General features: G+C 40.5%; 1 protein-coding gene across 4 annotated transcripts in view; it reads right to left on the bottom strand.

The window, feature by feature from the left end:
• The window catches only part of FCHSD2 (FCH and double SH3 domains 2), a 119,840-nt gene that overhangs the window by 59,997 nt on the left and 38,625 nt on the right, over positions 1-21,218 (bottom strand). The window lies entirely within an intron of this gene.

Here is a 21,218-nt window from a genome sequence, read left to right as displayed (position 1 = left end):
AGCCCACCCTGACACACCCAGCTCGGATCCAAGGCTGTAGGATCTCTGCTGCTCCAAGGAGGAGCCCATTACTCAAGAGGATTACACCAGACAAGAGACTGACAAAGGCAGCTCATCTTTAATTATTAATGTTAATTGCACCCTTCAGTCCCTGCGTTTCATTTTGCATGGCCTCAGGAAATCAATAACAACATTTTCATACTCAAGGTCAGAAAGCAGCAGCGTTTCATTTATAACCACATAGGGAAGAGGAGCTGCTGCCATACACACCCCTCCTCTGGCTCCTGATCCCAATTTCCTCATTATATCCATATATATCCCAATTTCCTCAATATATCAATATACATTCCATTTTCCTCAATATATCAATATACATTCAATTTTCCTCAGTATATTAATACATATCCCATCTTCCTCAATATATCAACCTATATCCCTATTTCCTCAATATATCAATACATATCCCATTCTGGGGACATGGGTTGGTGGTGGGACAACAGTTGGACTCGAAGACCTTGAAGATCCTTTCCAACCTAAACCATCACCACAGAAACACCCTCCAGCTTTTGCATGTTAGTCTACACAAGAAAGAAGTGGAGACCAGGGTGAAAATTCCCTCTCCAGCTAAGAATCAATCCCCCAGGAGTATTTTGGAGGAGCAATCCTGAGGAAGAGCCTGGGGTGAGAAATCTTTGCCCAGTGTCATTTACTTTCTATACCATGTTTAAGATGCAACAACCTCTGAGTTACTCCTAGAAAAAATATCAGAAGTAGCTCAAAGAGCACAAGATTTTACTTATGTCTCACAGCCCACACAGTGGTAGAAATTTATTACAAGCTAGGATTTGATCAATGTGATCACACAGAAAAATTAAATGTTGCTAATAGATCATTAGTGACAAAGTCATGCTCCCTCATATTTTTAAAAAAATGCTAATTCCATTAGGTAGCTGCTAAAAAATCCCAGATAAAAGGAAAAATAGCATTTCCTTTAACCGTGGCAGAGTAATTTGTGATGAGATTCTGAGCTTTATGAGATGCCTCCACCTGGTGCTAACTCCATGTTTCCACCCCTTCTTCCTCACACTCCACTACAAGATCTGCCTCCAGATGCTGAACAAACATTCAGAAATAGGGAAAAAAGCTCGCTGGCAGCTGAGGACAAGCTCTGCCAAAATTAAGACACAAAAAAAGTCACAAGAGGGATAAATCAAGCTATTTTTGCCCAGAGAAATCCTATCATTGATGTCAGCAAATAAACCATAAACCCAGCGGGATTAACCATTTATTTCCAAACTGAACAAGCTCAGCAACAGAACCACACAAATAAGTGAAGAGAATAGGGAGGATAAAAGAATCATGGAATACCCTGAGCTGGAAGGGATCCACAGGATCACAAAATCCAACTCTTGGCCCTGTACAGTCCAACAGTCCCACCCTGAGAGAGCTGTCCGAACACTCCTGGAGCTCTGGCATCCATGAAAAGATCAGCACAATTTCACACACACTCAGATTTGTATTTCCCAGGGCTGTAGCTGTAATACTCACAAAAAGGATCACCACTAGAAAAGGAAAGAGGGAGATGACCCAAATGAAAATATCATTGTTAGAAGACTTTTAAAAAGTTGTATTAATTACCCTTTCCAAAGCAGTTGTAAGGTTTTTATCTGTAATAATACCTAAGAGGTGCTGATGACAGTAGGTGCCCAAAAAACCTATCATTGATAGCAGAAAGCATGACAGACACAGCTGATGTAACACTGAGTTTTGGGACTATCAAGCAGGCAAATTCAGTGCTGCTTTTCATTTAGGCGGTTTCAATATCTTGCATCATTTTGATCCCTTCTCTTTATCACAGCAGCTTTCTGACATGATTATTTCTTGTTTTCATTAATTTGTTTGCTAAGTCCTCTTCTGGCAGGCAAACACTCCACAACAGAAAGGCTTCAGTATCTCTCTTTACTTTGCTTCTTCTCTGGGAAAAGCAAGGTTACTCCCAATTAAACTGACTTCATGGGAAGTGTGGAAGCCACTTTTACTAATCAACAGCTGCAAATTAACACTCTCCATTAGCAGCTAGAAAAAGTCAGAGTTGCATTATGTATAAATTCTTATTATCAGACCTGTCCACTGCAAATGTGCAAGAGAGCTTTGCTTTATTTTACTTTTAAATGGGAAAAAAAGTGTTGGGAATGTTGTACTTTGTTATTATCGTGAGGTGCAGGCAATGTGGAAAATTCTGTTTTATTTCAGTACTGCTGGTTCTTCCAAAATAAATTTGACAGTTACACCAAGACTCTACTGCCACTGTAAAAACAACCTTTTGACTGATACCAGATATTTTCAAACCCATATTTTTAGCTGTAAGAGAGCAAGACTGTATGGGCTATTCACTGATGATCCTTGTGGGTCCCTTCCAGCTCAGAGTATTCTGTGAAATGAATGAAGTAACCTGTGAGGACTGGCTGAGGATGAAGGGAAATTGTCACACACAGAGACTCCTCCAAAAAAATAAAGAATAAAAAATCCATACACAACCAAAACGCAAAATGTCTGCATTTTGAAGAATGCTTCTACTACAAAAATGAAGTAATGAGATGTATCCAAACCAAGAAATTTCAGGCACTTCCCTGGTGCCCTCAGCTTTTTTTCTCAAACCTGCGAGATTTGACCCAACTTGAGCGAGGTCAGGGAGCCTGACTCACTCAAACACAGCTACTTGGGGCCAAAAATTCAAGAGACAGCTTTATCAATCACACAGATGTTTGCCTCACAAGCTTCAGGAGTAACTTGGAAGAGATTTTACACCCTTGCCAATCTCTTGGAAACATTTGGACAAGGAGAAGGGAGCAGAAAATGCAATACAGCCTGTGAGGCGAGAACTCTGGTTTTTTGAATCCAGCAGAACCATTCAGTGTCAGCACTAAAGTCTGGGATAGTGATTATTTCAAGTGATGTTTTATTTACCAGAGCTGGATTCAGTAATGGTTTAATGAGAATGAAGGGACTGAGGCAGGGATTCTAGGCAGGATGTGATGTGGCTCCACTGGAATCACAAGCTCTGTCAGACACAATTCTTGAGCTGGGAGCTCACACAGGGCCTTAAGCAGCAGCCCCGTGGGCAAATGAAAATGAAAACAATCCCTGGAACAGGCAGCACGTGGACCTCTCCAGTGCATCCTGGCCCTTCCCAAAAGCTGCCCTGACTGCTGATCTGCACTGCCTTTAACATGGTTCATAAGAGATGAAAGAGGTTTCCCTGTGCCTGCAGCATCAGTTGCAGAATTCCCTGGAAACGTTAGGAAAGGATGGTTATTTAAGGTGAAGCTGCACCCCTAACCATGCTGCTTCTCCTTCCTCAAGATGGGTTGTTCCTTCCCACTATCAGATGACTCCAGTTCAAGAAAATATGGAGTTTCATTATTTTATTCATTCATTCATTTATTCATTCATTTCATTCTTTTGCAATTTTGTTCCAAGCTGCTTAATTTCTCTTTTTATTTGCAGATATTTGAAGCACGACAAGAAAGCAAAGAAAACAAAGTGGGAAGCTAAAAAATTCATGCACAGTTAAATATCACCTCAGGCAGTCCTGCAATCAGGTTTAGCAAAGGAAACGTCAAAGCTCCTCTCATTCACTTTGTTCATTTGTTGAAACTGCTGCTTTATTTGCAGCATCCAAAACAAACTGAATGAGATATAATTTAACTTTTCCTCTCTCAGCCCTTTAAAAAAAAAACAAAAACTGGCACTAAGTTTGTCCCTTTTTTCCAAAGGTTTCACAGTTTTCAAAGACAACACTCACAGTGCTAAGACAGGAAATGATCAGAGGATAAAACCACTGCAGCCAAGCTGACTAGACCGAAAGCCAATTCAGATTTATTCATCAGAATATCCTCTAACCTATTATATTCCTGACCTTTCATCAGGCCAGGATCCATAGCCATAATCCATAGGGATTCATATTCTGTATTGCCTGGCACAAAAGCAGTGTTTCTCTCTTATTATGAATAGCCTGACCGATTTTAAGTAATAAAACCATACTTCACTAAGCTTCCAACTGCTTTTTCTCTGAATTCTCTTGTCTTTGGCTTCCAAATTTTAGGATTTTAGACATCAAGAAAAATTAATTGTAATCTCCATGATGTGGCACCATGGCCATAACTTAATCACAGATACTTCCAACTCTGAGCAGGTTACAAACCAGAATAAATCCAGTTACACCAACCAAGCTCAGTATTCATGTGGAGAAATTATTTTCACTTTCTAAACTACATATTTTAAATTGCTACTCTAAGGATATGTTGCTATTTGGAAACATTCCAGGTTATTTTTAAGGCCTTTTGCTAAATGACTACTTTAAAAATGTCTGTGTTGATGTTCTTACTGCACCATCCAGTACTTATCCAGTGGGTGTATTTCAGGTAGCCTGAAGTTTAGGGACTCTCTTCTCACAGTTTTTACTTCTATAACACCGGAGGAAATACAATAATCCAAGCAAATAAAAATCCCCCAGCTTTCTAGGTACCCAGTGAAGAAATGTGAGTAAAATTCCCCCCATCTTTGAGCATGAAATTTGGAAAACAGCTGAAGATTGATTTTATTCTTCAAAATACAAGGAACTCCTGTTTAAACCATCTAAAATTATTCTTTCTTATACTTGAAATAACTTTTTCCTAGATTGTGAAGTTGTTCTACATAAACTCAGAGTTCTTTTTCAGAGTTGGCTTTCTTTAAGTCCCGAAGAAACTCTTAGAAAACCTCAGGAAGGGGCAGAGCCTCAGCTTGTATTACAAGATACCAGGAGGTTTCCACCACATCATTTCTCCCTGGAGCCAAAGGCACATTAGCAGCTCTGGAGAAGAAGTTTGTTTGTCTTTTGGTTCAGAAGTCTGGGCTTCCTGAGCAAATCCCATTCCTAATAGATAAACCAAAGTCCTGGATCACATTTCAGATGGAGAACCACTGGTTTACACAGCTCCTTATAAACCAGATTTCTTTTTCACCCTACTGCACTAGACAATGTCATTTATGGCTGAGTTAATTTTTAATCTTTAGATAAACTTTTAGCAACTTTGGACCTTGATCTTTAGACAGATCTAAAGCTTAAAAATAGAGAGATTCATGAGGTTCCACAAGGCCAAGTGCAAGGTCCTGCACATGGGTCAGGGCAATGACAGGACACAGGGAATGGCTTCCCACTGCCAGAGGGCAGGGACAGATGGGATGTTGGGAAGGAATTCCTGGCTGGGAGGGTGGGCAGGCCCTGGCACAGGGTGCCAAGAGCAGCTGTGGCTGCCCGTGGATCCCTGGAAGAGTCCAAGGCCATGTTGGACAACCTGGGATAGTAGGAGATGTCCCTACCCATAGCAGGAGGTTGGGATGAGGTGATTTTTAAGACCCCTTCCTGAAATTAAAAGACTGAAGAGAGTGAAGTCATGGCAAGCGACCTCTTTTCCTCCACGTACAGGTCGGACTGGCAGCGTTAATTCAAAGTGAAGTTTCTCAGGACGCAAATACAAAATACCACCCAAATCCCACAGAGATGGCAAAGCAGCACTTCTGCCATTCCCTCCAAAGAGGAATCACCTCGGGGACAACAATGCCACATCCTTTCTCTGTCTCACACCTCAGCTGAAGCAGGACATGGGGGACACAGCTGTCACCTCCTTGCCACCAATTCCTGCTGGCTCCAGGGATCCCAGCCAGAAGCATCCCTTTAATGTGAGTCTGAAGGAATTTCTGTGGGGTTTTAACCAGCGATGCTGTCAGATACAGGGGTTTTTCCTTTCTGTTTGAACTGCTAAGAAATAGCACTTTCAATGAGCACCAAACTGACTCTAAGCACTCCTGGAATGCTGATTTTCCCTTCCCCCCCACCCAAATGGAAGCTCTGTGTTGCTGGACAGAGACAGACAACAGGATCATGACATGGAACCTTGGGAAAAAGCAAAGACCCAGTTAGGACTGAAAAAAAAAGTGGAGTTTCTCAAATTCTTACCTTCCCCAAAATTACCTCTACGAGTTCTGTTTTGCAGAGTGAGACCAAAACCAGACACTTCCCAGTTTTGTAACATGCGAGGTGCACAGCAATAATTTCCAAATTTCCTGTAATTCAGACCTCAGGTGGCTCATGAAGGATGGCAAAAACCTCACCTTCCACAGTATTTTTTGGCTGGAGAACACTGTGCAGCCACTGCTCTACTAAACAGAAGGATTAGGATAGGATCTCCTTAGCAAAGTCTGAACTATGGATTAAAAATCCATATTAACCAGTTCACTTGCCTCATGGAACCACTTCAAAACGTTTCAACTAGCTCAAAAAGCAGGGGAGTACTGGAAGAGCTACAAAGGAAATGTCACAGTAAACCAGGAATGGGGAGTGACCTCTGTGTCTTGTTTCAAACAGCTACAAAAGTTGTATTTAAGACCAACAAGTCATGGCTGCAACATTGTGGTTCTCTCATCCTCACTGTAGGACTTGGCACTGACCATAACAACAAACCATAATTAATAAACTACAACATGTGTAGGGTTTTTTTTTTTTTTTTTTTTTTTTAAATAATGCCATTTAGGAGGATTCCATTTTTAAATATTTACTATTTTGAGAGAAACCTTTCTGAATTTGTTTCATTCCCCACAGTGCTGCCACTGAAGCTGCTCTGTTATTCCCTGGAAGTGTCTCCTGCAGGTCAGCATTTCCTATTCTGTGGGAACTTCTTAATTAAAGGTTCACATGATTACAAAGCACTGACACAGCTCCTGCTCTATGGAGCACAAAGCTGATTTTTCTCCCACCCTAAAACATCTGGCAGATAACTCTGAAATTGGTTGTGCTTGACGTAATACTTATTGATCAGTTTGTAACAGTGGAAGTGTTACTGCTGTGAAGTTTATAATGTTGAAGTGTTAAAATTAATTTTGAATTTGGTAATTAGCTTCTGAGCTTGGTCTATATTTAAAATATGGAGCCTGCAATTAAGTCAGGTTTTGGCATAATTTTAATTGTGTCAATCATAATATGAGGTAAAAAATAAAAATCAGCCTGAAAATGCAATGCTGTATTTTTAAGGAGTTCCGTACATTTCGTCTCTCTGGCAAAGTTTACATGAACAAATTTTTGCTCTGAAAGCATCACCACTATTCAAAATTCACTACTTACTAATTAAATAATTGTTAAATTCCTATTTCTTGTCCATTCTGTTCAACACTAACCCCCCTAAAGGTCTACTTCAAGCCCTGCCAAAAACAACCCCTCTAATAGAAGATGGTAATAAGAATTGTGCACAGCAGTCAGTTTCTACAGCTTCATAAACTTATGTAGTTTGAGACTAATTAGCAAAGCCCCTTTTCCTCAAGTATCTCAGAGAACTTGTCCTTGATACCAGTGAGCTTTAAGGTCCCACTCAACCCAGCCCATTCCATGATTTTATGAGGAAAGGTTTCTCACTGCTTGCCTAGTTAGGCTCAGATCAGTAAAATAATTAAATGCAGCACAAACACTACAACAGCCAGGGAATTTAATCCCTCACCTGACAGTCTGGGTTTGCTCTGAACCCCTAAATCTGCACTAAAAGTACAGTGACGAATGTCAAGGGTAGAAGACAAAGAGACCTAAATTTCTGAAAAACAAATTAAGATGATTCACCTTGGCTGGACAACTCTTCCAGCTGAACAAACAACCCAAGAGCTCCCTAGAAATCAGGAGACAAGTGTGCATGCTTCCATCCGCCAAGGAATTTTGGCACCAACATCCAGTTATGGAAAACAAAGGTTTGGACTTCCTAAATTAAACAGCTGGATTGATCAGGCAGCTTGAGGAGGAGCAAAGTAAGAACACAGTTGTACCTAACAACATTTTGAGCATTCTAAGTCAGCAGACATCAAAGCCACTTTAATCTTCTAGTTAGTAAAGTTTGAGACTTGATGCAGGAAAAGGGACTGGAGAAATCATCACTTCAGTGGAGAAAAAGAAGAAGAAATACTGTATTTGTTCCTGGGTGAGGGGAGTTCCAGCTAAGTGTTTTTTAGGAAGAATACCCATTCATAGAAGAGCATAAAAAATGGTGGGATAGTGTCCTGCAGGGAAATACAGGAGAAAGTGGAAACCTCAAAAAATTTCAGGAGAAATTTGAAGCCTTTTCCTCTCCTCCTGTCCCTGTTCCCCCCCGGCTGTCCCCTCCTGGCAGGAGTTGTGCAGAGCCACAAGGTCCCCCCTGAGACTCCTTTTCCCCAGGCTGAGCCCCTTTCCAGCTCCCTCAGCCTCTCCTGGGGCTCCAGCCCCTTCCCAGCTCTGTTCCCTTCTCTGGACACGCTCCAGCCCCTCTTCTCATGTCCTCCTTGTCCTGAGGGGCCCAAAACGGGACACAGGACTGGAGGTGCCTCAGCAGTGCCAGCACAGGAAACAGAATTTGGTTTGGATTTTGTCGGGTTTGTTTTGGTGGTGCTTTGTTTTTGTTTTTTGGAGAGAACTCATTGAAATAAATCCATTTTAGAGCCTTGACAATTATAAGATTCTTTGAGGGCATTTTTCCCATAGGAAACAGTAAACAGTGCCCACAGCAGCAGGGAAGCCACACAAAGGTTGCCATGAGAAGATCCCAGGTGCATGTGGCACATCAGAACCACCATTAATAATTAAACTGGGTCTAGAGGATGTCACTGATACCAACTTTCCCAGGCAAGGGGGCTCCAAAGCTCACATCCAGCTTCCCACAAGCAGCAGTGATTCCCAGGGATCACAGCCTTTGTAATTCCCTTAATTTACCACAGAAAATTTCCCACCTTTCCAAGACCCCACATTAACCCTGAAGTAGTAACTTAACAACAATATTACCTAGTGCACAGCACATTCCTCAACACCTCATATATCCTATAGGACACAGGATGTGACATCCTCATTCCTTTAGCTGAACCTTTGAAGTATTGCCTTGTATTTCCAGGGATTTGCCATGGTTTTGTTTTGTCCTTTATAAATCAAACCGTAGCAGAGATTGAAAGCAAAATTTAAGGCTGCAAAACAGTTATGCAAATAATACAAAATTTTAAGTAATATTTTAGCCATCCTAAAGTGTCTTTAATAGCATTTTATATAGTAAATTTGCTGTTTCACTGTATGGTAGTACTTCAAATGAAGGATAATATTTTTTAGAAAAAAAATCTCTATTTTCAACAGGACAGAAAAGCTGGCAGCAGTAATGCAATGATGTTAAAGGTTGTGTTCATGTTCAAACATCTGCAGAAAAAAAGAAACCCTTCCACAACTCAGGATACAGGTGCCAAAGCACTCACTGAGGGGAAAAACAGTCTATTAGAAAGCAATTTTTCTCTGAAGTCAGAAGGCAAGCCAACTCTACAAGAGCTGCCAAGAACATCAGAGTCCAACTCAGTTTGACTTTGTTCACATGAAAAAAAAAAAAGAAAGAAAAAGAAATTTCTTCCTGCTCAGTTAAGAAAGAATTTAACAGGAACAGTTCAGAAAAACAAAAAATCATCACGCCAATCTCAGCTCAGAAAACACAGACAGAGAAAGAAAGCCTGTCTTAGGGAGCTTAAAACACGGATTAATTCAGGCTCAATATCTGCTAAGCACAGGTCCACCCAGAGGAAGGTTTTTTGTAGAGGTTTATACTGGATTTCTCACGTGCAACTCCTGGAACTGGAGTTATCAGACAGACAGAACGAGGGAGAAAAGGCAGTGCCGGGGGAAAGGAACCATCTGGTCTGCACCGCGCCGACACAATAGGGAAGGGCTTGAGTTTGGCAGCTCGGCACTGGGAAGCATATGGCACATTTCCTATGAACTGGGCATTTTCTGCCTTCCCCCACCCAGTGTCAGAACCCTCCCAGCCCGTGTGGGGTTTGTAGGAAGCTTTGTGGTGCTGCAAACGAAGGCACGGAGCAGAGCAGGGTTGTTCCGAAGGAGGGTGAGTGGGGAGGTGAAGCACAAAAATCTCTGCCATCTCCTCAGATCGGTGCCTTGGTAATTCTTCTGCTTTCTGAATGGACTGTGGGCTAATTTCTCACCAGAGACAGGAAACGTCCTCCTATTCTAGTTTCAAAATCAGAAAATTCCCAAACTGCTTCCAGGGCAGGTACCCAAAAAAAAAAAAAAAAAAAAAAAAAAAAGGGGGAGGGAAAAAAAAGGGAAGACTGAAGTCCTAGCAAACTAATATTATTTGGAACAATTTTCTTGGGTTATTATTCTTAAAAAAGCAAAGGCTCAAAATTTCTTTGGGTTCTTATTCTTAAAACAGCAAAGGCAACCTTTAATTTGTGTATTTACTGATATTTACAAGAGAAGCTCTTGAGCCACAAGTTTACTCATATATTAATAAAATAAACCAGAGAAGCCTGAAATTCAAAGCCCATGCTGGTAACAAACATATTTTAACATAAAATTAGCCAAGAAGAGGGCTGAAATGAGTTCCTTGTTAACAGGTTTGTATTTCACACACGAGTGTTAAGAGATAACACCTCGGGTGGTTTTGTCCAGCTTGTTTAGAACAGGGTTTTGCTACGATGACAAATGGAAGCTCTCCATTACCGTTTCAGATCAGCAAATTAAATGAGATAAATGCAGACTGCAGCAGATTTTTCTGCTCTGGTTTCTGGGAGCACCAGTGCCCTGGGGTATGGTCAGCACTCTGTAACATCAGGCCAGGCAGAAGGACAGAGACCAAAACCTCCCAAAATCAAATACGGCAACAACAACTCAAGTTTGAGGCAAAAAAATGGCATGCAAAGATTAACATAATGCAAATGAAGTGAGCCCAGGAGGGCATGAGACCACGTCAGTCCCCAGCACACTGATCTCAGCACATCAGCACCTTCATTTAATCCAAGATTACACAGCAGTTACATGAAGCTGCACTATTTCACCCTGCAGTACACCGAGTGTAAGGTATCCAAAGTCAAGCCCTGATGAGTACTGAGAATTCCTATTCTGTATCAAGCAGCAACTTACACTTTGCAGACATCAGTGGATAACATTTTTAATCCTTGGATCTAAAAAAATACAAGGGGAAAAAAAAATCCTCAACTTGCATGGGTAAGTATTAGCAACTACAAGGTTATTCCAACAGGAATAGCCCTGCACAAGAAAAGTCACAAATTATTCCTATTCAAAAATAAGCAGATGAGCTGGAGGGAAGGGGAAAACTGCAGATTCCAGTCCTTAAAGTAGAAATAGTATTATCCAAAGGAATAATTAAGTTAAGCAAACTCACAGGGTGAGCAGGGAGAAATAAAGTTGGAAGGCTGAAAGTTTTTAGGAGAAAACAATGACATTTAACACTCATATTGCAAGAGGTGCTGTGTAATGAAGCTCCCCCAAAGTGAAAAGTCCTTGGAGAAACAGATGACTTTGACAGCAAAAAAGGAACACACAGAATAATGTAGAGAAAAATGAATCCACACTGTAATTCAGGAAACCATGCCACTCTTCAGACTTGAATTCAAAGCAATATAAAGCAAATATAGGTCTAAACCCTGGATAATATCCTTACAACAATGGGAATAAGCAAAAAAAAACCACCAGCAGCTATTGAATCTGGCCATCCAAAATATCTCCCAGTATCTGTATGTATAAATACATTAATAATAAACTTAAATATAATAAATATATTTATATATGTGAAGCAGCTGCACATTGACAGGAGGTGAAATAGTCACATCCAGGAATATCAGCAACATATTTAACAAGTATTTTCTTCTCCACACAAATGCTTGACAGACTATCATTAGAAATCTCTCCTAACTTTTTAATTTTATAACATTCCCAGAAGAGTCAGTGGAGTCAGTTCCTACAGACAGTGTTTTGCAATTCATTTCTGGTTCTTGGCCTTTGTACATCTCCAGGCAAGAAGAGCCCCTCATTCTCCTGCACCTGAAAACCCAGGTGGGCTTTTCTTCCTTTGATATATCAAAGATTGGACAAATCACTATTTCATTAAATGCTAAATTACTAGTTGTTTCACTGGAATTCCTAAGTCTCTCATATAAAAACCAAGAATACTGAATTTACACCAGGATTACTGAAATCTAGTAGATATGCAATTGTTTTCTTCCCTTCCCCAGCATTACATTTTCCCCAGGAAATATTATATATTTTTAAAATATTATATTTAATATTTAAGGTGAAAGAACACTAAAAAGTCACCAAGTCACATGCAAATTCAACAAGAAAGAATTTAAGAACAACAAGATTTGCAAAAAAATCCTGGTGTTCACTTTCTGCTTCCCGAAGGTTTTTCTCTATTCACAACACACTGAAGCTATAAGAGAGCTGAGCAAACTCTCATATTTAGGTAGCAAGACAAAGCATTAACTAATAGATGACAAAGTCATCTGGTTCGGGATTCTCTGCCTCTCTTCAAAGGAAAATAATTTCTAAGCTCAATCTCGGCCTCACGGAGAGCCCTGAAAGGTTAAACAAAACCCTCTTCAGTCAAAACGCTTACAACCCTTAAGACAGCAAGCTATAAATTATTAAGTAGCTTGTCTAATTGCTTCATGATGGCACCAAAGATTCCAGTCCCCCCACCCCCATCCCAAGACGCAATTCCAGCTGGATGCACTTTCAACACAGACCATTATTCACCAGAGTCCGCTCTAATGTTAAAATGAGGTACCAGAGGTCAGGCTCCTAATCAGAAAACAAAGAGTGAGATTCCCATAGCCACATAACATCCTAAATCTTGGAGCTCCATCAGCAAGCTGACAAATGGAAAACCTAGGAAACCTCATCAATAAGTAATGGCGAGAGGGATCGGATTGCACTCGACAGCCCGAGTTTAAATCCTCCAAATTCAGTCATATCTGGAGAACTGCTCCTGTAAACACTGTGCTGATCCACGGCTGGAAATCTGAAATTTGGCCTATGAGTTAGGCAACTGCCAGGTCTTCACTCAGTGGGTGAGAGTATAAAATGTGAAATCAATTCCCATTTATTACAGGAGAGACAGGCAAAGCAGGAAAAAGATCAGCAAAATATTAAAAAAATATGTCAAGTTCATCAGCATGCCCCCATTTTCCAATTCACTGGTTTGTTGGGTTTTAAAACACCACATTTCAGGTAGAGAAAACACACCTGTAATGGCTCAGGGTTAACAAACCATAGCAGGGTCAGCAAACCAAACAAAAAAGCTCTTTTTTTAAACTGGGTTATAGTAACAGCACTCAGAGTTTTATGAAATACATATACAAATCATCCATTCACACAAAGCGAAAAGGGATCTGCAAATTTCAACTGCTGAAGCAGGAAGACTTGGCTTTAAACTTCTTAATTTACAGACTTTCAATATTTATTCCTTGCTTCCTATAATGGCATTATTTCTTATTCCAGCATAACACAACTGCCTGATTTTAATGTTCTCCCTCGGCAAAGGATCTGTGGCAGATTCTTTGGCAGATATTCCAAGCTTGTTTTAAACCAACACTGCTGACTGACAGCTAAACAAGGGACACATCAGCCTCTTCCTGAGCAGCTCCAGATCAAACTCTGTAATAACTCCAGTAATATTCCAAAGCTGATACCACTGACACGTAAATCAACCACAGTAATCCACAATGTTCACCAGAAGCATTTCCAAGTGATTGCTTACTAAGGGAAATAAAAGAGCAGGAGGAGATCTGGACCAAATCCATGGGACACGTGCACCAGGAATGAGCCAGAAGCAAACAAGGTAGGACAATGTCCGTGGTGGATGTTCTTGTCTCAGGAATAGAATTGCAATTGCTGACTGATAGAAACTCCCCTCCTCTTATCTGCTGCCACCAAACAGCAAAGCAGCAATGCCATGGCCACTGCGGAGCTGAGAAAGGACTCAAAAGCACAGCTAAAATAATAATAACGTGCTTTGGGTCAATGCAGCTCTTACCTTTAAATGCTCTGGGAAAGAGAAATTCAGGGGAAGAATAAACCCAAATCCTTCTGGGTCATAATTTAGCAGCGCTTACTTGGCTGAACTTTGGCCAGTTGTTTTTTACCACGGGCAATAAAATATACAAATATGAAAGGAAAATGGGCAATATGGAAATCTTGCTGTGCAGGTTAACCTCCACATGTTATTTATGGCCAAAAGAAAGTATGGAAGGGTTTGTTTTGCTTTCTCATAACGCAGTAATCGAAACTCAGTCATGGGGCAAAGGTTGAGGTGCAATAACATGTGGCACCCAGAGTTTGTCCTTTCCACACCTTGGCTGGCAAAAGCCCCAAACCTGCACACAGGAACACACTGTCTCTTTTTTCCCCTTTAGAAGCAGAAATTCGAATTAGTTTTTTATTATTTCAGTCACAGGAGTACAAGAGATCAAAGACTAACACTGAGACATGCAAAAGTCACATATGTGAATAGTGAACAAGCTTAATTCTTGTGCTGCAGCCCTGGCAGGGGTGGTGTCCTCAGCACCCTCCTCTTCTTCCTTCCCTAAGAGGCCAACTGTTTAATTAATTGTTTTACATAGGTGAAATGGACCATTAGAAAACATTAGACAACACTTAATTTATCATTTATACAAGGATGAATGCAAATCATTTTGAGGTTTGGGGCTGTTTTTTTTTTTTTTTTCTTCCCACACCCCTAATTAATATTCATGAGGATAATTTCACAAAGGCAGTTATAAAACTATGTCAGAGGCAGCTTGAAAATATAGTTGTGCTAACAGAGGAAGAGGAAACTCTGTCCCCCATCCCCAACCCTGCAAGGAGGGGATTTAAACCCAACACAATCATTTACTGAATGATGGGGTTTTATAATATTTTAATCGAGTTATTCATTACACAAATATAACACTGTGGAAAACCAGATAATGTTATACAAAAGCTAAGTTCATTTGTTCTGGACAGGTGGCCAGTCTGCAACTCCGTGCCGGCATCCAAAGCCCGCCCACAATAGCACTAAAGACGATTATGCAAATGCTCCCCATTCCCTGCTATTTTCCCAGGAATGGGAGAAGGGCTCCATGTGGAAGAAGCAATTGTTTCCCAGTCATGTGGAAAACAAACCAAGAGAAAGAAGGGAGGGAATGTGAACGGAAGATAGCAACACATCCCCTGGCCGAGCTCGGAGATGCCTGGAATGATCCTACTGGAGCGCGGATAGCAGGGGTCAGAGCCCGGGTTCAGAGCCCAGGAAATGTATTCTTCATCCTATTGGACGTTTTCCTTGTGTTCTGCCACGGGACAAAGCAGCTGAGAGATGGCAGCTCTCCTTCAGCTGAAAGCGGGAAGTTTGGGGAAGATGGGCAGGACGTCATCTGGTTATCTGGGAGCCTGGATTCTGGCTGAGTGCTTTCCAATTCCACACCTTGGTAACAGAATAAGTAAAATGCAAATGTGGAATCTAAGGCAATGAATTAGCTCCACTTCACTCCTCCAGGATTATTAATTTTAACGTACTTTACTAAAATATGTAAAATTCATCCTTAAAAACTACTAGAATGTTTCTTATATTTCAAGCATAGCTCTTCAAAGCCCATGGCTTGAATCACCCATTTTTACCTCAAATGCTTTTCACCTCTACCAAATATCAATTTGGCACCTAACTACTCAAGTAAATAACCCAGCTCTTCTTCTGCTGTCCCACTGAATCCCAGGATTCAGTAGGACATAAAATAGACCGCAGGCAAATGACTGTGATCCAAGTAACCAGCAGCCTGCAACTTCCTTAATTATAAGTTAGCATGACTAATTATCATTCTAAGGGCAGGACTTTCCCTTCCCACAGAGCACCAGGTACTAAATGGATGCAGAGCAGCATTAATGGGTCAGAAGTTGTCACAGATGAATAACCTGTGCCATTAGCACTGACTTTTACAAAGGTTGAGGATTGAGCTCTGCAGCTGAATTCTTTATTCTCACTATCACTGAAGAAATCTGGATCCCAGGAAGTGTCCAAGGCCAGGCTGGATGGGGCTTGGAGCAGCCTGGGATAGTGGAAGGTGCCCATGGCAGGGGGTGGAACAGGATGAGCTTCAAGGTCCCTTCCAACCCATTCCAGTCTGTGACTCTGATGCTAAAGGAACCAGGTTTCTACAGCTGGTATCAGGTGACTAAAATAAGAAATAATCATCTGAGCCTTGCTCAAATGAAAATGAAATTTAAAATCTTTACTTATTCCTCAAAAAAGGACACGTCCATCCAATTTACAGTGGGCCTCAAAGTTGGTTGAGTAGAACTTACAGAGGCAGTGTTAGGGATAATCCATATTTAAAGACCAGCACCTCCTTTGCTTCACAGGTTTTCACTCTATTCCAGCCCTGTAATTGCAGTCAGTAAAGATAAAAGTTTATATAGGAGGCAGTTGCCTTGTTTTTTTTTTTTTTTTATTTTACAAGTATAGTGTTTCAGAACGTATTTTTTTATGCTTTTTTGCTTCACCTCAACATCTCCTAACCCTTAAAGCAAATTTCCAACACCCACATGCTTTGTTTTCCCAGTCAATGGATATTTGGCTTCTTTTCCATCATCACCTTTTTTCCATTCAGATCCCAGCAACTTCACACTGAACTTCAATTCAAAATAATTTCTTGGTCAGTTTCTGACATTGTTTTGAAGTGATTTAATCAAATCCTCCTACTATCAGTGACAGCATTGCCACTTTTCCTCATTCAAGAGAATTTACAAATAAATTGTGGATATTCTTGTTCATGTGTTTGTCACATGTACACAGCCTTCATCATGTCTCCTGCCTGGCTGGAATTCCTCCAGGATTTTTCTGACATTTTTTTTTAGCTGCAGGATTTTTCTCACCCAAGGGAGAATTCAGATTCTCCCTTTTTCTGCCAAGATACCAAGTGCTTTGGATTTCCACTAACTCCGCTGTTCTCTCTCCCTGTTTCCCATAGGAATCTCCTCTGGGACCAGCCTACCTATTGGCTTCTGGGCACTCCCTAAGTCTTCCAAATATCTTTCACCCTCTGTGTTTATGTTCTCAATTATTATTGTCTGACAGCACTGACATCTTTGATTCCAGTGCTCCACTTCAGACTTCTCTTATCTTGCCATACAACCCAGTTTTCCTCCACACACTCTTCCGACCATTCTTACCCCAGCCAGGCATTTCTGTATTTCCATTTTCAACACCAACTGTCTGGTCCATCTCTTCAATCTCTTTTTTAATTTCCCCCTTCAATTTCTAGCACTTCCCACCTCTATTTCTTTGTCTTGGCCTGGTAAGACAAAACTTGATCAGCCATTGCCATAATCTCATTTTTTATGCTGTTCCACAGCTCTTCACCATTCACCACTTCTTTCACCAGGGAGAAAATTCCACCCCCCAGCTGCTTTGTTTTCTTTCCTGTATCTGGCTCTTTCCATCTGTGCTTATCGTAGATCTTCACCCCTGACACTTTTTTGGTTGCTCTCAGCTCTGCTGCTGCCAACACTCACTTGAGCCCTGGAGGGAACTCTGGGAGAGAGGAAGCCTTCGACAGCCCCAGGAACATTCCCTGATTTACTGCAAACTCCCTCTGGATTGCCAATCCTTGTTCACTGTCAGGTGCAATTCACTGAGCCTTTAGAGGACGGGGCTTATTCAGAGGCTGAACTTTATACTCATTCAGGAAAATAATCAGGAACTTAAGAACTAACTATTTTAGCAGGGTTAAAATAATATATATATGTTTCCTATTTTAATTAAAACATGCCTGCAGGGCATGCCATTGACTTTGGCATATGAGAACACCACTACCAGCTCAATATATAATGGTACGTAATTGGATTTCACTAAAAGTTCTGTTCTTTCATTTAGTCAATTTGAGAAACTAATTATTACTGGTCTTTTGTTCCAGGTATTCACACCATTGATGGAAGGACAAGAAGCATTCAGGATATAAATAGGAGGACAGAGACAATACTGTTCACTGAAGGGAGAACAAATCCAGTCTGCTTTAGTAGAGTCTTCTCACCATGACATTTTTACTGCCCAAAATTCCCATAACCATGCCCAGAAATCTCATCACCAAGATGCCACAATGCTGCTTTCACTTTCCCTCTCAGGACTGTGTTTCACCATGTGTACATCATCAGTTGTACATCCTCAAATTGTGGCTGCCCCATCCCTGGAATTGTTCCAGAGCAGGTTGGAAGGGGCTTGGAGCAACCTGGGATAGTGGAAGGTGTCCCTGCCCATGAGCTTTAAGGTTCCTTCCAATCCAAACCATTCCATGATTTTATGGTAACACAGATGTCCCTGCCACTCCTCCTTTGCAACTCCTTGATAAATGCAGGTGATTAAAGGACACTAGGTGATTTACACAGCCAGGGACATGTCCTGGCTCCAGCTCACCACACAGAGGCCCTTACAGGCACTCACATCAGCCTCAGCCTTTTCCAAAAATTAATAGGCACTCAGAAAAATAAGAAAAGGAAGCAGTAATAAAAAATTATAAAAATTACCTTTCAAAAGTCAGTTCCAAAATGCTGATTTTTCTTATCTACATCATTATTATACCTAAAAGAAAACATTTTCTCCTTCTCTTGCACAGAATTATTTGATTAATTTAGCACATAATTAACACAAGCTGGTCAACTCCTTGTTTCACTGTAGGCCTCCAGCCCAATATTTTCTGTACATCTACACAGATAAAGGCACCATTCATTATTTAAAGGTTTCTTTGCTGCAAAACAAAGATGATCTGGTAAATAACACTTCTGGACTCATTAGAAGGTGAGCCGTGTTTGAGTTTCCAATCATCACAGGTAACTCAGTTATTAATTCTTAAAATATTTTTGCTCTTTGCATATTATTCAGAGTTCTGCAGAGAAAAAACTTTGCTACAAGTCATAGGGAGAAGAGGAAAAAGAAATTCATTGTAAATTATCAGCTGCTCCTGGGAGACAGAGACACTGCAGTGTGCCAAGTCAAATTAATCCCAGACACAAAGATGTGAATAAAGCTTTAAAACTGAGATCAAGCAGGGAAATTAAATAGATCACTCGGAAAAAATAAAACTAACTTCATTTGGTACTGTATTTTACACACCGGCCAATGTGTGTTTAAAATTCCATGGTTTTGCAAAGGAAAATGCTCTTCACAGGAATGCCTAAAGCCAAAAAGAAGCCAGTGCTGACACAGAGCCTGGAGAGTGCAGATGGGCTCTCTCAAGTCTTGTTTTAAGCAAACACATCAAGAGCAAATTTCTGCTAAGGAAAACCAATGAAATCTGGTTTAAAAAGATCTGAAACAGAATCAGGACCAAAGTGAACTGCATTCATATTTAAATCAGCATTGCTAGATAACAGATTTTTAAAAACAACTTTTATTTAGCTCAGGGCAAGCTTCAAATTTGCAGTCTGGGCTCATCTCTCCACTCCAACCTTTTTTAATCACGTTTTTCCTTAAATAAAGCCTGTGTTTCTGAACACAACTCATCAAGCTCAGCTCTGATGTGACTTGTCTGCTTCCACAGGGCTGGGTCATTAGCAAACATTTATATATTGTTGCAAATTCACATAGTGCTGTACAAACACAGAAGGAAATAATCCTTACCTGGAAGCACTTAGAACACAAATAAAGCCCCCAATAACCAGGGTCAGTTTGATCTGACTTGGCAACTGCAGAAATCAGGGGCACAGAAAATTATCACTGAGGGCAAAATAGGCAAGGGATTGAGAAAAGTGAACTAAAACCTTGTGGAAAGTTAATACACAAGGGCTTGGTGCTTTAGAGCTTCACAAACAAGGAGTTTAAGTGTAAAAAAATTAAACAGAAAAATGCTCCGAATCAAATATTCCCATAAATACTGGAAGTAAGTTTCAGTTCAAGTCATATCATTGCTACATAAGGGATTTTAGTACTTTGACAACTGTGAAAGACATTCTGGCACTAATATAGAGGAAAAATGAATCAAAACATCCATGAAATATGAAAAAATCATCACCGAGAGAGATGACATCTCTCTCTTTTCCAAATGAGAACCTAATTTGTTTGGGAAAGGAAGACAGAAAGGCAGATTTAGACGTTCAAAACAAATATAGTGCTGGTTAAAGGCAGGGAAGATCTACCTGAAATCACATTGAAATTGCAACATTGAACACAGCAAAAGAGGACTCACTGAAACCATGAACCTGAGATATTCATTATGTGAGCAAGAAAAGGCAGGGATGACCAAAAACTGAATCACCTATGGCAAAGCTTTCTGAAAAAAATCAAGAGTCATAAAAACAAAGGCACCACCTAAAAGCACACTGACAGAATCCCACCTCAGCAGCAGCTCATGAATGATTTAATGAGCCCACAATGCAAGCAGGGATAATTATAAAATAATGTGGCATCATGTGGAATTGATGTAACTGAGGGGCAATTCATGGCCCTGAATTGCTTCTCACCTTTAAACAACAGCCTAAAACCATGCAGGATTTTGGTTTGTATCCCATTCTTCTGCTTCCTGTGAAATGTGATCACAACTCACCCTGAGCTTACAAAAACCACTTGCACAAGGTCACCTTGGCACTGGAGCTGCTCTGTGGATTTTTATTTTTATTACAGTTTGGTAGTGGATCTGCACGTCCAAGCAAATACATCTTCCAGACACTCTGAAAGGCAGCAGTGGCAGCTCTTCATTTTGTTTGTCATTCCCCACTCCCACGACAGGGAAATTTCTGGGCACCTTGCCAAATTATATTTAATTAAAAGCTCCTCTGCTTTTGATTCTTTAGTAACTTGGTTACCAGCTCCATCGACCACTTCAGTGGGGAAAGGAATTTAATATAAAAGTGGTTTTCTCTGGTGCTTACAGAACTGGTGACAGTATAATTTGGAGTGGGAAGACAGCCGGCAGTGCAGCTAGAGAGGGAAAACACTGAAAAAGTTGAGATAGAAAAAGCCCAAATCAATGGAGCACACTGATGCTGTTTTTAGTTTCTCATTTTAGTTTCTCAGCTGGCAAACCAAAGTGCTTTCTTTCAGCAGAGAGGAAGCTCTCCCAGAGTACCTGAATAATTATTTAGTATTAATTTAGCATTAACACCTCAATAATCCATCAATTCCTGTGGTAAAGCCCTATTAAAAAAAAAAAAAAAATATATATATATATAGAAGATCTTTCATTAAAAGGACATCTACTGCACTCAGAAGAGGACTGATTAAACACATCCTAATCATGTACCAGTGGAAGGTACAAACATTTCTTGGATAATAAACGCTGGCTAAAGAGTTTATAGGTTCTTTTTATTTCAAGGCTGGGTTGGCTCTTTTTTAAATGGTGGAAAAACA

The sequence above is a fragment of the Anomalospiza imberbis genome, chromosome 2 (assembly GCF_031753505.1).
Source record: "Anomalospiza imberbis isolate Cuckoo-Finch-1a 21T00152 chromosome 2, ASM3175350v1, whole genome shotgun sequence".
Lineage (NCBI taxonomy): Eukaryota > Metazoa > Chordata > Aves > Passeriformes > Viduidae > Anomalospiza > Anomalospiza imberbis.
Note: the sequence above shows the minus strand (reverse complement) of the source record. Positions and strands in the feature narration are given on the sequence as shown.